We start from the raw sequence: 19,870 nt of genomic DNA, 5'->3' as shown, positions 1-19,870 counted from the left end.
TTTGTTATTAGAAACCTAGCCAAACAAAGGGAGGTGGTGAAGCTCCAGGCTGGTTTAACCTTGATGAAACAGTGATTTCACCAAGGATGATGTTGCCCCATCTATCTTCATCCATCAAGGCACTGCTGAAATATGCTAATGAAGCCCGAAGATAGGAGCACAGAGCCGTTAAATGGGGCGTTGCAGACGTTCTCCGTACCCCCGTGACAGGGCGATGCCACTTACTGTCCAGAGTTAGTATGGGAAGAAGAGCGGTGCTGACGTAGTATTGTGGTGGAAGAGAGACGTTCAGTGGAGGGTCTACCTAGGAAAAAGGGTGCGGCTCAGAGGTCTGTACTCCAGAATCAGATGGAAAAGCTTGGTTTTTGGAAAAGGGATTGGTTTCTTTAACTGTCTTAGACCAACCTCCACCCAGTCCAGGTTAGAACCAGCTATATGGCACACTGCAGATAGGGCCACATTTTTAAGTCCAGAATGTGACCTCCCACTTAGTGCCAAATCAGGCTGTCTGTCACCATGTCAGTTTACATCATTGTGTTTGTTTCCAATGGGCAAATGAGCTAATACTTAGGCTTTTTCTTTTTTAAGTTGTCATCTATTGGGTCCTTACTACCACCAGGTTATTTTATATAACTCAATCTAATTAAATTCTTGTAAACATATTGTAAGAACTAAACATATAGCATATTTTTATAGATGAGGCCTGAGAGGTTAAATTCATGTCCAGAATCACATAGCCACTAAGTGGCATAGTTGGGGGTTCAAACTCATATCCACCCAACTCCAAAGCCTTTGCATGAAGCCATCATAATCTGATGGGTCTTATATAGTGGGGAATCTCCCGTAGCTCTTGGGAGCAGATCGACTCACTTGTGTATTCATGTATTCTTTGGGTTCGATTTAACTTTGACTTTGGTATTCTTTTTGCAATTCTTTCTTTCCTACATAGACCACAAGCTTCCTGAGGCCAGAGGCAAGGCCTTCTCGTGTCCTTTGAATGTTTTGATATTCTTCCTTGCTTCCACATGATGCTTACTTTTCCACTGGGCTTCTAGTGAATGGTTTTAGAAGGCTGGCCACCTGTTTGCTGGTTTTCATACAGTAGATGAAAGCCGTTGGGGATTTTATTTGTCTTTAAAAGTTAATCTTATAGGAATCACGGTAAAATTTCTGTTGCTTTTACGTTATTGGTGGATTCACTTTTGTTTCCTACTAGTTCATAGGATTTTTCCTACTTAATCTGTATCCCATCATGCAAAGAGGAAAGTACATACCAAATGAAATTTCATTATCACTTATTAAATAGCATCTTTGGAGCAATCTATGTTGGGAGCTGTGTACAGAATCGTGCTGATCCTAGGATCCTAGAGAGTTTCTCTAAGGAAGCTTTCCAATCTTCTTTCCCAAAATGTAGACCTTGAACTATGGAGTGGTCTTCGGCAAACCAGGCACAAGAATTATCCAATTTAAAATGTTTATCAGCTATTTTTTTTAATTTTTATTTATTTATTTTTATTAAATCATAGCTGTGTACCTTAATGCAATCATGGGGTACAATGTGCTGGTTTTATATACAATTTGAAATATTTTCATCAAACTGGTTAACATAGCCTTCATGGCATTTTCTTAGTTATTATGTTAAGACATTTATATTCTACACTGAGTAAATTTCACATGTACCCTTGTAAGATTTTTTTTTTTTTAATGGGGATAAAGGAGGAAGTTAGAAAAATAAAAGAATAGATTTTAAAATATTTAAATAAATGCTAAATATAACAATATAAATTCTCCAAAATAAACTCTATTAGGATAAAAACTCCATCTTGGCCTTAAAGTCTTTTCTGCCATTTATTAAACAGTTTTGAACTTTGGGGACTGGAGACTGTCCAGGATGTTGTGTGGGTCAGCGTATCCTGCCAAGAGGTAACATCAGCCAGTGGAATCAGTTGGGCTCTCCGTCTGGCAGATCTGTCCCCCTCAGCTGCTCCTCCTCTAGTTTCCAGTCTTAGAGTTCATGGACAGTAAATCTTTCTCTTAATAAAGCCGTTTTTCAAATCTGACTTTGGACTAGGGACTGCTTTTTCTCCAAATGCAACAGCTGTTAAACATGGTGCATTGGGCACGGTGTATATCTCTTTGTTTAGTTTTTGGTTTTTAATATGAGCAGAGATGTAAAGGAGTGGGAGGACTCTATTGATTTCTTTCTACCCATGTCTTTGACTTGTTTTGAAAATAAGGCCTCCAGCTCCAAAAGGCTCTGGGCTCTGTGGGCTTCTTACCCTTAAGGATGAAGCCTATTGTCCCCTAATAACCAATACACGGTTCCTCCCTTTCTTTTGGTAAGATGGAATTGTGGAGCTCAAGGTGTCAGCCAGCAGCGGCCAGACCCTTTGGCCCCTATCTGTCCTGGTTACATGGGGAAAGACATTTTTGCCCCCTTGCTCTCTGGTCCTTCTGTCACTGTCTCCTTTCCCAGTGCACAGGGGAGCATTAACTCCCCGAAGGGGAAAAAAGTTCACAAAAGAAATGAATTATGCATATGGAATTCATTTCCTTGATGAATAGGGAATCTGAACAAACTCCATGGCTGTTTGATTTTAAGGCAGAAGGGAAGGGGGGGCTTAGGGCTAAGGAGGATGGAGGGCGGGATCAAAAAGAACTTGGAACAACGGAGGGTGGAAGGAAAACCAGGGCTGAAGGACTTGGGATGGAAATATTTAGGACAAACTAAGTAGCCCTTTGAAAATCGTTTATGGCCCGTTATTCTTGCTAACACGTACATATGGATACATACCTCACTCTCGATTAATGTGCAAATTTGTCTGCAGAGAAATTGGGCGTGATGGAAAGATTATATTGGGAAGAAGTGACAACACCAGGGTGATGTGATCCTCCTGAATTAATGTTTTTCAGTGATTTTTGACTTACTGCAGTGCAACCTAACAATGGCACTTAGAATTTTAAGGCAGGAGTTGTGTGGTAGGTAGAACCACTTTAGAAGAAGACTTGGTACCTAGCCCCTACAAATGGTAGGACCTTGGGCAAGTCTCTTAATCCTTTTGAACCTCAATGATCTCCTCTGAAAATGGGGATGGTGACAATTGCCTTGTGGAAAATTACAAGGATCAACAAAAAGTGCTTTGATGAATAACATAAAATGCAAATCTGAAGGGATTTTATTTTTCCCACTGGGCCGTCTTTTCTTGACGGACTTTTAGATGATCAGACCTAGTCTCTTCAGCAAGCCAGAGTTTCTTTGAAGACTAAGAATGAAGGAGAAACTGATTCAGAAGCAGCACGGTGATTAAAAGAGTAAATAAAGAAACAAGCAATGAGTCCTGTTTCAGTCTTCACCTATCTATGTTATACGAATCATTTAAAATAATCCATCTAATGCTTTTGGCAAATTTAGCCACTAGAGCCGTGGTGGTTGCCGCATAACTAGTTTGATCAGTAGTAGGAAAGTTTGTTACTGACAGCCACAAGAATTGAGGCAACCATCTCAGGGTGGTTTTTAGAGCCACTTGTATAGGCTGAGTACCAGGCACCCTCTCTCCTGGCTGCCAAAGACCTGCAGATGCATCCAAGGAAGAAATGTGGCCAACCTGACCTCTTCCTCCTAATTGTTCTCCATTATTCCCTGCTTCTGAATGGCTTGGGGACACTAAGTCTTGAGGACATGCCCTTTTGTTAGGGATATTTCCCTTCTTGCTGAAAGGAGAGAGACTTCTGGATAGTTTTTGGGAGACTTCAATCCCATTTCAGAATGGAGTGGGCTGAGCAGGTCCAACCACTATCATATGTCTTTGTTTTTCTCATCATCAAATGTCAGTGCATGTGGTTTCCACAGAGGTGTGTATTTGTTTTGCAACAAGGCCTTGTTAGAGGCGAGGATGTGCATGTAATTGTATGCATTCCTTTGACTGCCCACCACACACAGTACAGTGAGGATGTACATGTAATTATATACATCCCTTTGACTGCCCACCACACACTTAGTACAAGGGGGTGTCCTGTGGTGTAGCATTCAACGTGTGCCCCCCCACAGGCCCTGGGAAGAGTGTTGAGGTATCCTATGACTGCCGTTTTGGCAGTAGGAAGTGGGTGGAGAGCCCACAAGGCTGCAGGCCCCCACCCCAACTTTAACCCCTGAACCTCTGTTTCATGGATTTTGTTTGTTTGGCTTTATGGGTTGGAGTCTGCTTTTTAAGAAATGCTTGAAAGCCAGTGGTGCAGAGAATAGACCAGTGCCTCATATGAATTATTTATTTGTTTATTAAGATTGCCATGGCCCCTTTCCTCTTAAAGCTCAAGGCCCTGTATGGAATACTTCAAAATGATAACACTTAGCATTAAAGTCTGAAAATAGAGCCAGCAGAGGAGGAACCAAAGGGGAGGATGAGAAAAGAGGGAAGATAAGCAGAGAGAAAGGGCTGGTGGTCCACAGCCCAGCGCCACCTTCCAAAGACGGAAGGCCACACAGACCCAGAGATTTGTGGGGGGAATCCTGCCCTGCAGTGAATTGTGGTGCTAGCAGGAAAAGTCTCCCCCCTCTCTGAGCCTCGTCCATAAAATCAGGAAGACCTATTGACCTCCCAGGCTCCTCCCAGGAATGATCTTTCGGAAGGCTGAAGAGCTTTCCTTTTTAGGAGAGCAGCCCTAACCTCTCTGCCAAGTTGTTATGGTAATAAACATGTAATAAGTTTTTTTAATGTTAATGCATAAACCTTTCAATAACAAGTATGTTTGGTACAGAGTCATTTCCAACCCTGGCTGTTCCTTAAAATCACCTGGGGGAACTTTGAGATAATAACCCCAGTACCTGGATCCATCCTGGAACTGCGAAATCAGAACCTCTGGGGCTGGTGCTGAACATGCCAAGTATCTCAGAGTGTCTTGGCTTTTTATCACGCACCCAGGTTGTGAAATACCTGGGGACCTAGGGAGGGTGATGAGAGAGGAGGTGAGGTTGAGAATACCCAGAGAAAGGAAAGGAAGGGCTTATTATTACAGGTATGATTTTAAGTGCTTCTCCTAATGCACAGTGGAGGAAGGGAATTGCAAACTATCTTTGAGATTTTTCAAGCTCTTGTTTATTCTTATAATAAGTATAGTCCATTTTGCTTGTGCAGCTCATTTTTCACATACCTAAAGGCTGAGAAACCTCAGAAGTTTTGTGGCAAGCCTCGATTGTGTTTTTGGCCACCACCTCACCACCTGCCTCCCCCTGTTCTAGGGGTACGGCCCTAAGGATGTTTCAGTTTGGCGTGTAGCAGAGAGCGTGGTGTTACCCTCCTCATTACACAGAACAGGAAACAGAGGCCTAGAGAGGTTACATGATTTGTTCTGGGTCCCCAAACTTGTACATAGCAGACAAAGGGATCCAACCTGTTTATCTCACTCTAAGTCAACCCTCTTTTTTTCCATGATCTCTCAAAATGACACAGGACTTGTGAGTTTGTCAGCTGCCTCCTCCTGGTGGTGGTGGTGGTGGGGCTTTGTCTTTCTTCTTTCAGATAGGAGAGAAAAACATGACGGGAGAAATCAGCTTTCACAGCCATTACCTTGGAGATTGAGCAAGGCAGTGTGGTGTAAAGAAAACTGAGCAAGGGCCTCAAGCCTCAGGGGCAAGCCTGCAATTAGAACTGGGCCAAAAGAAATAAAATCGTGAGAGAGTCCAAATGAATGAGAAACAGGTTTTTTGTTTAACTGCCACGCCTTTGGTGTCACCATGTCACCTGAGCTCCCTGCCTTGGTCATTCTAATGTGGTCATTCTCTCTGGTGTTACCGCCGTGTTCACTGTGGACTTCCGGACTCCTCTTCAGGTGGCCCCTGCTGGACTGTGCTCACATGTGACATTGCCCAACCAAGCAAGTTCAGAGCTCTCACATGTAGCCTTCTAGAACAAATGGACTGCCCGTGTTGCCGTCCCTTAATGGAGTGTTCCACAGTCATATTTTCTAGCTTAAAACAAAATTAGTCTTTTAAATGTAAAGCACATCTAAAGCACTTTTATTAATGGATCACTCTCTTAAGGGATTGTGGTGCTTAGTATGAGGTTCTGGCTGCTCTCTTTTCATGCCTCTTTGGGAAAGAAGGTGTTAACTCCTTTCTAATGTAGACTGAACTTTTCTTGGGACCTGTTAGGTTTAAACCTGGGGTCTGCTTGGCAAAATTGTCATGGCCCCCAGAACAGATGATGCCCTAACTCCATTAGCTTTTCCTGCAGTGTATAAAACAGACAGTTTTCAGGCATTGGTTTTTCCTACCTGTGGCTGGAAGTCACTGCCACACTGGGAGACCTAGATCGTGTCTGTAGGTTCAAGCATAGGGGCTCCCACTTGGCTGCACCTGGTAGCCCCATCCTTCACACGCCCCGGGCAGACCATGTAACAAACTTCCCATATTAGCTTTTATCATCTCACCGCCTGCCAGGGTTGTAATAGGGCAAAGGTAAACTCATGCAACTCAAAATGGCCATCCTAGGTCTGTTCTAAGTTTGAGTTTTGACCTTGATCTAGCCTTTACATACTTTTCTTTATAAATTCCTTTTAATCTTAGTAAAAATATGCTGGCTTTCTTTTCTCTTCTCATCATATATCACCAGCCTTGGGGTTTGTTGAAAAACTTGCTTCAGAAATCCATGGCCAAAGTAAACATTGATATTTGGCTTGAAAGTATGGGCTTTGCTCAGCAAGATCCCCTCTCTGAATACGGTGGAGAAAGAGTTGAAGGTTTCTGTGAAGTTGAAGGCTTCTGGGAAGGGGCATTGGAGCAGCGCTCAACTCTGGCCATGTGGCTCTGCAGACTAGATTAGGGGAATCGTGCTGCTACAGGTCGGAGACACTGTGGGCTCCCACTGTGGCCGGCCACACACAGCCAGCCCTTTATGGAGACAGGGAGGCCATCAGGCTCTCAGACAACTCAAGTAAATAAAGGGAGACTTTTCTCTTTGCTCTCACGGACAGAGGATTTTTTCTATTGGAAGAGAAGGCAGCCCTGATTTAGTCTGATTAGCGAGCGTTCTTTCTACATTTTCTGGAGAAAAGAAGGCCATCATAGTCCCTGAAACTTTCCTTGCCAGTTAACCTTGCTAGATAGCTGGTCTTTGTCTCTTGACAACTGGAAACCGGGCCCTTGCTTCTCCAGGTGTCCACACGGAGGCCTTTTCACAGAGCAGATATAGCTCCTGCTGCCCTGGAATCTAGCAGATGCTGCCTGAATTTGCACTGTCAACCTCCCCCTTTCCTCCCCCAGTCCCAAGATAAGAAAAGGGCATGCAGGAGATAGTGTTTCTCTTCTGTCTCCACCACCTCTTCTTTTCCTCTTCCCAGTATTTTTTTTTTTTTTTTTTGGTAACAAGGAGAGATGGAGTTATGGTGGTTGAAGGTGAGAGAATGATGTTGTTCAGGAAAAAAAAATCAGCCAAGAGAGCTTGGGGGGGGAGGGGAAAAGAAAGAACACCTGGGGCACAGCACAGCCCTGGCATGGCAAGGCCCCCTCCCCCAGCCTCCTGGTACCTCCCGTCTCCAAAGGAGGGTGATGGATTTGGTTTTCTGCCACCATTAAACTGATAAATGAAATTTGTATGTTAAAACAATGATAATTTAATTGTATTTTTTTCCTTCTTTCCCGTCCACACTTCTATCACCCTCCCCCACTTCCTCACCCTTCAGCTTTGGGGGAGGGGGTTGGAGGCTGTGGGGAGGGAGAGGCTTTGCAAGCTGTCGGTTTGCATTGTGCAGACGGGAAAGGTCTCTACCTGGCTCATTTTGTCCCCTTTGCTTAGGCTGTCACTGCTGACAGTCCTCATGTTTATTTCATCTCGCGTGGTGGCTGTCTCGTTTCCCTACCCTCCGATGTCATTAACGCACAGAGAGCGGGCCCTGCAGTGTTGAGCCTAATGAATTCCGCTGTGGCTGCTCTGCTCCCCACCTCGTTACCAAAGCTCAAGGTGTCAAATTAAACCCAGCCTGGAGAGAGAGAGAGAAAGTGCGGGAGAAGACGCCAGTGCAGAGGAAACGGGAGGTGATGGAACACACATAAACAACCCTCCAAAAAGAAGAACAGTTGAAGGTGGGATGTGGAACAGGGCGGGGGAGTGGGACAGAGAGGAACCTCACAAATGGGTGACTTTCTTCCTGCCACCAAATCCATTTCAAGCAAGGTGGCGCCGGTGACTCGCAGCAGGAACCTAATGACCTATTCCTCACAGGGGTGGGGTTTTGTACCTTGGCCTTGGCTCCGGTTTGTTGCCTTTTTCTCATTGCCTGGTTGATTTATTTTCATGGTTTATGCAGATTGGGCACCTGGCAAAGCAGGCAGAGCAAGTGAGAGCAGGCAGAGCTTAGGGATAGTGTGTGTATGTGTGTGCGTATAAAAAGTAGATGCCAAATGTGAGCTCCTGGGTTAGAGCGCAGATCAGCTGCAGAAATCCATGTTTCAAATGGGGGAAAGAGAAAAGCATCCCATAAATTTAAACGGTCCCAGGGAGGGTGCTCTCTGGCACATTTCTCTCCCTTTATTCCACTCTAATTTGGGAAATGGGGATTTCCTTGCATTTACAAGTATTTTTCTGTCTATTATCAGCATTTTACCTTTGGGGCATTTTGTTTGACAGGACCATTAACCATCTTCCCATTTTACAGATGGGCAAAATGAAGAGTACAGATGTTAACTCACTTGCGCAAGATGACAGAGCTAGAACGTGAGAGAACAGGGGTGACATTTTCTTTTCTTTTTCTTTTTTTTTATTATTAAATCATAGCTGTGTACATTAATGCGATCATGGGGCACCATGCACTGGTTTTATAGACCATTTGACACATTTTCATCACACTGGTTAACATAGCCTTCCTGGCATTTTCTTAGTTATGGTGTTAAGACATTTACATTCTACGTTTACTAAGTTTCACATGTACCCTTGTAATATGCACCGAATTCAAGGTTTTTTCCCCTTACCTCACTAAACTTCCTAGAGATATCAAGAGGTGGGAGAAGGTTGGTGATAAAAAAGCTTATGAGAGTGTTAAAAATTGAAGTAAATTTATATACAATAAAATGGATAGTTCTGAAGTGAACATTTTGGTGCATTTTGATCAGTTAGTTAATACACCCCTATAACCAACACCCCACTTGAGGTATAAAACATTTCTGTCACCCTAGAAAGTTCTTTTGGTTTATTTCTCCTTCTGTACTTCAATTGTCCTCCCTCCCCCATCACCATTGTTCTCTTTTTTTCATCTTACATCATCATTTCTGCCTGTTTAAACTTCCTGGGAATAGAATTGTGTAGCACATACACTTTTGAGTCTGGCTTTTACACATCATACTGTTTTTGAAATTTATCCAAGTTATTTCTTGCATTAAATAGTTGGCTCCTTTTTCATTGCTGAGTAAGTATTCCATTGAATGAATAGACCACAATTTGTTTATCCAATTCAATATGTAATTTTTTAAAGAAAAAAACAACAACAAAACTTTGGCTGGGTCTGGTGGCTGACAGCTGTAATCCTAGCCCTCAGAGTGGCCACAGTGGGCTGATCCCTTGAGTTTGGGAGTTTAAGACCAGCCTGAGTAAGAGGCTACTAAAAATAGAAAAACTTAGCTGGGCATTGTGACAGGTACTTGTAGTCCCAGCTACTCAGGAGACTAAGGCAGGAGGATCACCTGAGCCCAGAAGTTTGATGTTGTTCTGAGCTAGGCTGATGCCACAGCACTCTAGCCTGGGGTAACAATTTTTAAAAACAATTATTTAATGTTTTAGACACAAAATGTGTAATAGTTTTGGAACACTTGGATGGTTAGCTAGGCCTGCTTTTCCTGGATTCAATGACAGGGCCTGGCAAGAGGGTCAGGTAAGTAGAGGCACAGGCCAAACAAAGCCTTCCTGGCCACCTCTTTCCAACCTCAACCCACACATTGCTGCTTTGGGGAATTTTCTCTCTGCATAGGGTTCATTCTCTGGTTCACCATCCTTTGCTATTTGTGACAGTAGATATGACAATAGAGGCATGCCCCTTCTTTGTAGGAATTTTCTGTGTTGGTTATTTGATTTCAAAATTCTGCTCCTTCTTTTCCGAGATTAAAGTGGAATTTTGTTTTCAAGTAATTTCCATCATTTCCTTTCTAAATAGGAGAGTCAACTAAAAAGCATCACAAATCAGAACTAGAAATCTCTGGCAGATAGTTTATAAAAACAATGCATTGGAGGCAGGGTGTCTAGCTATGGTACCCCCATTTTGTGGCTGGGGCCAACATAGCAAACTTTGTCACTCACTAAGATACTTTGGTACTTGGAAAAGCAAGAAAGTATAGGTTCCCTGACTTGTAACCCAGAGTTTTTATCTTGAATCAAGAAGGTAGAGTGTATGTATGTGTGTGTGTGTAGGGTGTGTATGTGTGTGTTATGTTTATGTCTGCATGTGTCTCAGGGTCCCTGAAATTTTCCATTTCTATGGACATAAAGGAGGTCCAGTCTTAGGTGCTCTGTTTAGAGTTGACATCATGGCACAGTCCTCAGGTTTCGCTGATGTTTAAGCAAACTTAGATCCACTGGCGTCAGCCAGGCTGAGCACATCAGAGTAGAAACAGAATCAAGAAAGTTTTTGAATGATGGGGACAAGTGAAAGGAGAAACACTGGAGAATAAACTCTCCCTTTTTAAAAAATGTTTACTGGTGACATTAGTACTTTGTGAAGAGTCGTACTGGGGGAGAGTGACCTGAGATTGGCCAGGCCTCCTTTCTTTTCTGCCCCTAGCCACATAAACTTTCTGAAAAAAAAAAAAAAATTCAGTTATGTAGCATTTTGACGCCTATTCAGAAAGGATTCAGTTGTAGTCAGCTGATGGAAGAACTGAGGTGGTTAACCAAATCCTAAGCATTTATTCATTCAGTCCCATTTATTGAATTTAGTGTAAGAAACAGATAAGGCAGCTTGCTCCTTTAGGAGCTCCCAGCTGGAGAGGGTATGGGATGTGTGTCATCATAGACAAGAGCAAAGGTGTGATGGCCAATGGAAGAAGGGCCCTTGCTGGGGCCAGGCGTGGCATCCTGGATAGGATAACTTAGGAAAGGAACTGATTTTATGGAAATTAGCTAAAGGAGTTGCTCATGAATGTAACGTATCTCCTCCCCCAGTCTCTGCCATCTTTTTTGAGCACCTGTCTTTTGCTGGGTACCATGTGGTGGGAGTGTGGCCTGGCTTTGTGGGTAGAAAAGTCCAGTGTTGAAATGCAAGTAACATCGACATTCATGGCTATCATGACCACTCACTTTTTAGAATTCAAAAAATTTTAAATTTTGATAGATTCAGGGATCGAAGTGGTTTTTGGTTACATGGATGAATTGGATAGTGGTGATGTCCAGGATTTTCATGTGCCATCACCCAAATGGTGTACATTGCCCCAAATAGGTAATTTTTCTTCCCTCACTTCCCTCCGTGTTGTGACCACTCTTAATCTCCCAAGGGTGAGTTACTTCTAATGTTGTCCTATTGAGACAATCAACACAAGGTGAGTATTTCTGGTAATGATCAGTGAATTTCCTCTGTGTAATCCAGTGTTTACGTTTGGTGGTCTGGAACTCTTGTTGACCTCCTTGACTGTGATCATCTGTTTTTGTTTTGTGTGTTTACTTGTACTAGGCTTTTGATTTGTAAAGCACTATATGCAATTATGTCATAGAGTTGCCCTAAATCTTAGTGAGTGGGAACTTACAAGGCCTGGATATGTTGGTTTTACAATGAACTGCCGTAGTTGCTACAGTCTGATATGGTATAAGGACCCGAAGTAGATTTTGTATGACAAACAAAGCTGTGGCTGCTTTGGGAGGTCAGTAGATATATGGAATGAGAAGAAATGTAGCAAGTCACCCCAACACTTTAACAGTTGGGGACCATATATAATGAGCCTTCACCTGCAAGTGGGGAATTAACATGGTACATTCTTAAATATTTTAGAAATGGTTTTTCTGAGAGTCAAAATAAGATACTTATTCTTTGATTAATTAGTCAAAAATTGGGCTGCTTAATAGAATGAATAATTTTTAGGATCTATTGATACAGCTACTTGATGGTAAGAAATGTTACATACATATTAGGACTGTTCGTGTATAATTATGTAACACTGACCAGTTAGCTGGGGCAAATATGAATAATAGCAAAGTATTTACATCCCGACCAAATCTAGGGTATACTTGAGTAGTTAATAAAATCAAGTAAATAATAAGTAAATAATAATTAAGAAGGCAAATATTTAGCAAACCTCTTAGAGATTTTGTTCTAGCTATATCTGCCTATAGAATACGTGTTCTTCTAATACATGTAATCTATATTTTGAGAAGTCAGAAAATTAAAATAATAATAGAATCCATCTTATCTGAGTTAGTTTAGACCAACATTTTGGTAATGCTGAGCATTTTTACTTCACTAAAATTAAATTATAAATAATATTTCTTTATGGCATTTCCATACTAATTAGGCTCCCCAATCTGTATAAGGCCACAACACATCTCTTTCCTTCATCTTAGACAAATTGTAAGGAGAAAACTGTTTGGAATTTGGCTAAAGCCTAGCGTGCCACATAGTTACCGCTGGAGGATTTGTTGTGTCAGTTTAAGATTGAGTGATGGACACAGAGGAAATGCTGGGGACAACCAAAGGTTCTTAATATGAAACAGAAGTGTGAGGGATAATAAACTGCTAAAATATACAAAAAATTCTTACAGTATCACTAATTGGGTATGAAGCTTGTAGTCAGTCCTTCTGCTGGTATCCTAATGTTATATAATCGGTATATTACTGTGTTATATATTATATAATATATAATATACTCTCATATTATGCCAAACATAGATGGTAAGATTTTCATCAACTGGTCATCTGAAATGTGAGTTTATAAGTGGGTTAACTGTGAATTATATATATGTTACCAACTCTTTTTTTTTTTAGTTTACTATGTGGGATATTTGAGTAAAGCAATAATATTATACTAAAATAACATATTCCTGTCCAAATAGGGTATAATTTGCTGTTTGATAAAACAAAACTATGGAGTATATTAGTGTTGATCCTACAGAGTAGAAAAATAACAGGAATGTAGAGATGATAAAAAAGTAGTTGTCTCACAGAGACAAGCTTCTGAAATACATGGCGATCGGGGGGCATCAGAGTAGGGCAGTAATTTCAGTGACCAGGATAGTTCCAAGTGCTCTAGTTTAACATTTTTAGGACTTAGGAGACGCATCATGCATTGGTATCTATTCAGAAGGTGGGGACATCTGCTGTCTGTCATGTAATTGGGAGACGTTTATCTCGACAGTAGGCAATAATAATGTGGTAAACCAAACCTCATATTATCATAATGCATTAAAACTGGATTAATCGAAGCAATAAAATCAAAGTAACAGTAAATGCTTAAACAACATGTTAGGTAATATTTACTTCGGCATTAGGAATGAAACGATAATATCACATTCTAGCAGATATATTTCGTGATAATCTGTTCCAAGAGGGCAGAAATAAGACTCAAAAATTTGCACAAGACGCTAATAAGAACTTAGTTGGAACTATCATATGGAGCCTTCTTGTTTAACACAAGTTGATCTAAGTGTGCCTGTTTTTGAGATCTGCTCAGGAAAAAGGGACCCCCACTTTTACTTCTATAGGGTGGTTGAGGAAGGAAATGCTCTTTTTCCTACCTGAGTTAGATTTGCTGTCTTTTTGCCTCTCGTATTTCCTCTGATCTGTATGGCTTTATCAACCACTGTGGTTTAAGCCCATGCACTCTGCATGCTGTGTGGGAAAGAAAGGTGATGGGCAAATAGCCCCAGAGTGAAACTAATTCCTGCTTCGTGGCTTGCTATTCAGTCTTTACAGTGGTTCGGGGGGATGGCCTTCTGCTAAGGCACTTCTGGTCACAACTGTGGCATTTGTGTCCCACTGTGCGGTGGATTCTAGGGGAGAGAAGAGCAAGTAGGTAGTGGATGAGGAAATCTAAAATTAAAAAATGGACCCTTTCTCTCTGAAGCCATAAGGGTGTTCAGAAGTTGTAGTTATCTCATAAATAACAAGTAAGAAAAAAAACAACAAAAAGAAGAACTGGAAGAAAAAAAGCGAAATCAACCTTGCCGCCTGCTACAATCCTGCAGCCATGATTTAGCTCAATTGTAAAGTGACCCAAACCACCAGTAAAGCGAACGCCATCATTTCCATACACTTTCACCAGCCTCGTGTAGAATCAACCAGTCAAAAACTGCTTTCTATCTGCTGTGGTCGTAAGGATTTCTGGCAATGTCAGTTCTTGCCTTTCTAAGAATGACCAAAATAACTGCAGATGATTACTAGAGATAAAATACTGGAGAGATCTGTTAATGCAGATAATGACCATGACGGTTCCTCAGCATGGAAAGGAACTACGGCCTTTTCTCTGGATAGCAGCTTGATGTTTCTGAGTATGTTTGATTGACAGTACATAAATACACAGCAGAGTGGCATGGAAATAACACTCATTGATTTGTAGAGTCAAATCCAAGTTTGGTATTCCAGTTCTGCTACATGTTTACAGATAAAGGTCAAGCTTTATGACCTTGGACAGGCTGTTTACCTCCCTGAACCTCAGATTATTAATGGGGACTTTAATAGCTACTTATAATAGCCAATATTTATTGAATGCATACATATCAGACACTATTAAAATAGATTTACATGTATTATTTATTTTAGTATTCACTGCAACTCTCTGAGATAAAGGCTCTTATACCCATTTTATAGCTGAGGAAATAAAAAACAGAAGTTGAGTAGCTTGCCTCCACTGACAGTTATTAAATGGCAGAACCACAATTCCATCTTAGGACTTCATTCATGATTTCCAGAATCTTGCCTGTTTCCCATCACCTCATTGAGACCAGTAGAAAAGCGTCAGTGGCGATCACACCTACCAGCCGCGGGGCACGGTGGTGCCTGTGGATAGGAGGCACTTAGAAAGGGTCCATTCTTTTCACCACCTCTTTTCTCTGAACATGAACAATGTACCCTGGACACACAGAGAAAATATGTCCTTCCCCAAATGTCCCAAATGTTGAGAACTAGGTTTGTTGTTTTAAACTGTAGAAATCATATCCTGAGCATAAGCCCAGATTTGAAGACCCAGTTTGATTCTCAACATCTGAGCTGGAAAGGAGTGAAATACCGTTAGGTATTTTGTGTCCTAAGTCCATAAGGTGGGTGCAAGTTAAGCACACCCACAGATCTTGTCTTTTTAAGGTTAAGCAAGGAACATGCATCTTCCTGCCACCTCCTCCTTGGGAATGTAACTCTCCTCCCTTCATATTAATGCCTACGTTCTCTGAGAGGATGTATTTCCCTCGTATCCTCAAAGCACCTGATCTAGAACCAAAGAGGGGCAGTGTGTGTATTAATAAAGTAGATGCTGAAACAAGTTGTGTTCTTTAAGTGACTAAGGAGAAGTTGGAGTTTGTGCTGAGGAGGCAGGAGGTCAGTCTGGAAGGGGCCGCTGCATTGTGGTACAGATTGGCCAGGTGCAGATGTAAGTTGCATAGGGTCTCCCTTCCATACTTAAGTCCTTCTCCCCTCTTCCTGGCAGCTTGGTCATGAGCACTTAGAACTTGACCCATTGGAAATACATATATCCCCAGACTTGAGTTTTTTTTTTTTTTTTGTTTGTTTGTTTGAGAAAGCGTCTCACTATGTCGCCCTGGGTAGAGTGCCATGGCATCACAGCTCATAGCAACCTCAAACTCCTGGGCTTAAGCGATTCTCTTGCCTCAGCCTCCCAGGTAGCTGGGACTACAGCTGCCCACCACAATGGCTGACTATTTTTTTGTTGCAGCTGTCATTGTTGTTTAGCTGGCCTGGGCAGGGTATGAACCTGTCAGCCTGGGTATATATGGCTGGTGCTCTACCCGCTGAGCTACGGGTGCCACCCCCAAGCCTTGATTTATGAGAGATTACTGTAGTTGCTTCAGAGGTGGCAGCAGAATCCAGGATGGTGGTAATGGTGGGGATGAGTCCCCAAGGCCAGCAGTGCTGAGGTCTGTCTCCTGACAGATTTCCTCTGGCAGTGCCTTGGCTGTATTTTCTGAGCTTGATTCTCCAGGCTTCCTGTCCACTTTGTGAGGTACTGCCGTCGGCTCTGTGAGGCGCTTCCCTATCTGTCCAATATATTCCTTTCTTGGGTAGGTGAGCCAGAGTACATTTCTATAGTTTGTGACCCAAAGCCTGGACTGGTAGAAGATATTAGGGGAGAATCACATGCTATCTCAGAAACTGCTTCCTAGGAAAAGGAGGTGGGAGCTGGGGGTAATTTTCTCCAGGGTAGATGATGACAAGGACAAAGTTCTCTGAGTGAACTAAATATTTCTGGTATAGAATAAGATTTAGGCAAACTGGGGGAAGAATTGCACCTGGCTTTGAAATTGAAGGGAATGTTGTCTAAACCTGAAATACAGGTTTGGGCTTTGAATGGAGCCCTTTGGGGACCTTGCCTGTGTGGGACATGCCAGGGCCTGGAGCTCTGGGGAACTTACAATGGGCTTGAAAAACAGCTGTCAGGAGCTGAGGAGTCTCACCTGCAGCTGACATGGCAGTGCTGAGACCCCAAACATCTGCATGGTAAGGCTGGCAAAAGATCAAGGATACTTTAGGGATCTCTTGGGATATAGTGTAGGATCTGTGCCGTAACACGAATTTCCTTTATATTAACTAAAAGCTAGATAAAAACGAAGTTGGTTGCAACAGGATCACGAGAGAAAGAAGGAGGCCGTTTTGTCTAGAGGTCACACTTAGTGGTTGTATTGACGCCTGCTGTTCCTTCTTTTCTTGGTTAACAAACAGTGCTGCTTTTATGGACATTATCCTTGACTACAGTTCTTCTGTGCCTTTGCTAGTCATTGAGCTTAGAAAACCAAAGGGAGGATGATTTTTTTTTTTCTCTTTTTAGTGTAGCGTCTTATCTCCATTCTAACAACAATAGAGGTTATAGTCTGTGTACAAATACATAACACATCAGCTGTTGCTACTACTAATTCTCTTTCTAAGATTCATAACTCCTCCCCCCAAATTCTGTTTAGTCCTAGGTTATCTACCTTTCCTGGGGAGCCAAGCACCTCGATTAATGTCTGCACTATTCTGATGAGGGAGGAAACCAGAGCCTGCCTCCCCTGTGGACTTGTCACTGTGGGCCTTGGGGACTTGTCCCTGCCATTGCTACATCAGAACAGCTGATGGCATTTGAAGGCAAACACATTGTTTGTTGTTGAGTCTGTTCACTTTATTTTAGGCAACACAGGTTGGAAGCAGCCACGAGGAGGAAACCTCTGCTCTGTTTTTTTCTGGATCTACCAACTCTTCCTCATTAGACTGAATTCTTTAGACCTTGTACCCCTGTAGCCATCTTCTTATCCTTTACTTCTTCAGCGTCTGAAGGAAGGAGAAACAAAGGAGTGCCCGTGTTCTGAGCATCAGGAAGGAATCCGGTAGAGGCCTTCTCTCCCTGGGATGTGTCTGGAGGGGAGCCCATCTGGCATGAGGGCTAACATTACCAGTGGCTCGTGTCAGAGACCTTCACCCCCTTAGGGACAGCCCTGTGGGTCCTCAGTGTGGCCCAGGGGTTACCAGCATTTTCACTGTAAGCCAGTTTCTGATATTGACCTTTGTTGTTTTATTTTTGGAACTAGTTAACGTATACATAAGCATTATCACTTGACTGGAAATTCAGAAAAAGTTGTGCCAGCTGAATGTTTTCTTCTTAATGCCCTCCAATTCCTATCAGATCAGTTTCTCCCAGACTTGAGGAGGCTTCTTTTAAATATCTCCTTAGTTTGTTTTTGGAAATTCAGTCAAATTGAACTTTAGGACTTCTAGGAGACAAGATTCAGGTGGAGTTTATAGGATTTTTATAGAATGCCTTGAAGGTATGGGAAACCCGAGTACATCTTTGCACTGGTGCCAGTACCAAGCCAGTTCTAAATTCCCACAGTCAATTGTGATGATCTCTTATCATTCATGATGGCTCCGGGTCACAAGAGAAATCTTCAGCTTATTCAAGACACGCCTGAAGCCTCCCATGGACCCATGGGATGCCCTGCAGGATTTGGGACCATGAACTTGGAGCCTTCCTCTCATCAGGGCCTCCTACCCAGCCTAGTGGCAGTGGGAAGCCTTGTTCCACACCCAGCCTGCACTGGTCTTTTCCACACTTGCCTGGAGCTTGGTTGCTTAGTATGGTGACCATTTTTTCTTCCCCATTGTTGTCACCCTGTGGCATGAAGGTTTATCATTCTGTGTTATTCCATGCATGTGGACATGTATGTGTATTTATTGTCTTGTGGTAGTTGGCAGTTAATGTGCAGAATTTTGATCAGAAATAGTTCTTCTTTCTCCTAAACTAGAAACATCTTCCTCTCTTATTCTTTTATTATTGTGTTACTACAAAGAACTACATCTCCAAGATACAAATGTCTTTAAAATTGACTATGATATTGTAGACATGCATTGGTACTAACATCAACACAAGCTGAATATATGTCCTGTTCAGCTTTGTAACTTTCAGATACTTTCCCAGAAGCCGAGGCCTTAAGATGTATCAGCCAAGGGAATGATGTTAACAAAATGTGAGGGAAGCTGGCTTCCTGTCTTTTGTCCTTTCTTTCTTGTATCTTGAGGTTTGGTCAGAGAATAAGGTATCTTGGTGGGGCACTTCTCCCTATGGAAATAACATGATCTGGTGTAATAATACATTACTGTTCATGCAATATGGAACCTATTCAACATTATGTGTTTTGGGCTCTGGCCTACGGCCTCCCTGATCTAGGCCCTGCATGTAAAGATACTTATCATTGACACGCTGTGTGTTCTTTAAAAGTAAAGCATTATCAAAGATGCTTACATTTAATGAGATGATTGCACCTGTCTGTCATCGCAATTAAAACATTTATGAGATCATCAAACACTTTTTTGAGGGCTCCTCAATGTATCGCTCTTGGTGTGATATCCTATCCATCATAGTCCTATGCAAATAATTATATTAGCAAAATATGGTGAAGTGTGTTGGTGCCTTAAGTAAAATATCAGTTGCCAGGTGAGTTTGGGGTGAACCCTGGGCCAACTTTCATAACACAGCTATGACTCATCAGATGGTTGTTTGAGTTAATTACTCTTCCCAGAAGCCAAGCATTGAAGAAAGTTAGAGAGTGTGGGAATCCAAGCACCTGCTGGATGGTACCTGATTATTTTGTGGAGGGCTTCAAACAGTATCCCCATCTGTGGCAGGTAAATCCTGAAAGAGTAAAAATGCTGCTGTGTCAGAGACTGAGCAGCCAAGGAGCCACTTTGCATGTGGCCAATATATTACCTAATAATCAATCTCCATAACCCAGGGAGGGGACTGTGTGTCGGAGAGAAGGACACAGATGTCTTTGCAGAAACAGATTAACTGAGGTCATGGAGTTTGGAAAGCCCACTTCTCCCTCATCGTCACATAACGAAGATGTCTTTGCAGAAACAGATTAACTGAGGTCATGGAGTTTGGAAAGCCCACTTCTCCCTCATCGTCACATAACGAAGTCTTTCCTTCTCATTATGTTCTGAATTAACCATCTGGGGACCTTGTTTACGTGTCTTGACCTTTTGAGGTTCCGTATCTTCCTCTGTAAGGCGAGGAAGCTTTTTAGTTTGTGGCTGTCTTTCTAGTCGGTGTCCACTCTGCCTTTGATAATAGGTAATGGCAGTACCAACATTGGTTCCGATGTCAGCCTTCATGTGTATTAAGGTTTTTGGCCTGAGTTGCGCCCCCATCATGAGAGTCAGGTCTTGGCATCATTCTCCATGGTTCTGGAACTCCATGATGACC

General features: G+C 42.4%; 1 protein-coding gene across 6 annotated transcripts in view; it reads left to right on the top strand.

The window, feature by feature from the left end:
- The window catches only part of PBX1 (PBX homeobox 1), a 279,964-nt gene that overhangs the window by 80,371 nt on the left and 179,723 nt on the right, over nucleotides 1-19,870 (top strand). The window contains exon 1 of one of the 6 annotated variants that reach the window (XM_053605792.1): nucleotides 7,960-8,077. The exons of 4 other annotated variants lie outside the window; for them this stretch is intronic. The gene's annotated coding sequence lies outside the window, so the exon portion shown is untranslated. Of the gene's footprint in view, nucleotides 1-7,959; nucleotides 8,078-16,000; nucleotides 16,197-19,870 lie in introns of those variants that run through there. One more of the 6 variants, XM_053605790.1, reaches the window with a different exon arrangement.

The sequence above is a fragment of the Nycticebus coucang genome, chromosome 10, assembly GCF_027406575.1.
Source record: "Nycticebus coucang isolate mNycCou1 chromosome 10, mNycCou1.pri, whole genome shotgun sequence".
In the NCBI taxonomy this organism is placed as follows: Eukaryota; Metazoa; Chordata; class Mammalia; order Primates; family Lorisidae; genus Nycticebus; species Nycticebus coucang.
Note: the sequence above shows the minus strand (reverse complement) of the source record. Positions and strands in the feature narration are given on the sequence as shown.